General features: G+C 35.8%; 1 protein-coding gene across 2 annotated transcripts in view; it reads left to right on the top strand.

The window, feature by feature from the left end:
• camkk1a (calcium/calmodulin-dependent protein kinase kinase 1, alpha a) overlaps positions 1-653 on the top strand; it is a 61,279-nt gene that overhangs the window by 40,159 nt on the left and 20,467 nt on the right. The gene's annotated exons all lie outside the window — the stretch shown is intronic.

Genomic DNA, 653 nt, shown 5'->3' with positions numbered 1-653 from the left:
TCAAGGTTAAGCATTGGACATATAGTGTACATGCTACCAGCAGGAGGTTGTATTTGCATGCATTTGTGGTCTAGAAAAAAAAACATTGTGTATAACAACTGGAAATTAACATGATTCAATGCAAAAAAGCTATAGCCATTTAATCCACAAGCATACATTCTTATATATGTGGCTAATAAAATATCAAACTCCTTATGCAGGAATAAAATTACTGTACATGAAATACTACACATTGTGGCACATTACTGTACACTACTTTACAATAGTGTTTACGGCTAACAACAATAGCTCGAATCACTAGCACAAAGAGCAATGTTAATATTTAGAAATGGGAACATATGCCATTACATATCGGTTACTCTAATAATAGCATTAATAATGGCATGTGGACATCCATTGCGGTAATTATGATCCTTTACCACTGTGTCTTCAGATAACCTTTCTCGCTGTGTATCCATGACTCATGCTTTGTATTTATGTCACATCAGTTAATGTTGGATCGTAAAGGTGGATAAACCATATGTTGCCAGGAAACAGGTTGGGGAAAATTAGATAGTTTTACCATCCAGCACTATCGCACTTGGACCCTTTGTAATGTGTAGGTGATATATTTTGGAAAAACAAAGCTCCCCCCCCACCCTCTAAATAGATTC

The sequence above is a fragment of the Etheostoma spectabile genome, chromosome 13 (assembly GCF_008692095.1).
Source record: "Etheostoma spectabile isolate EspeVRDwgs_2016 chromosome 13, UIUC_Espe_1.0, whole genome shotgun sequence".
Taxonomy (NCBI): domain Eukaryota; kingdom Metazoa; phylum Chordata; class Actinopteri; order Perciformes; family Percidae; genus Etheostoma; species Etheostoma spectabile.
This window is presented reverse-complemented; position numbering and strand designations above follow the sequence as displayed.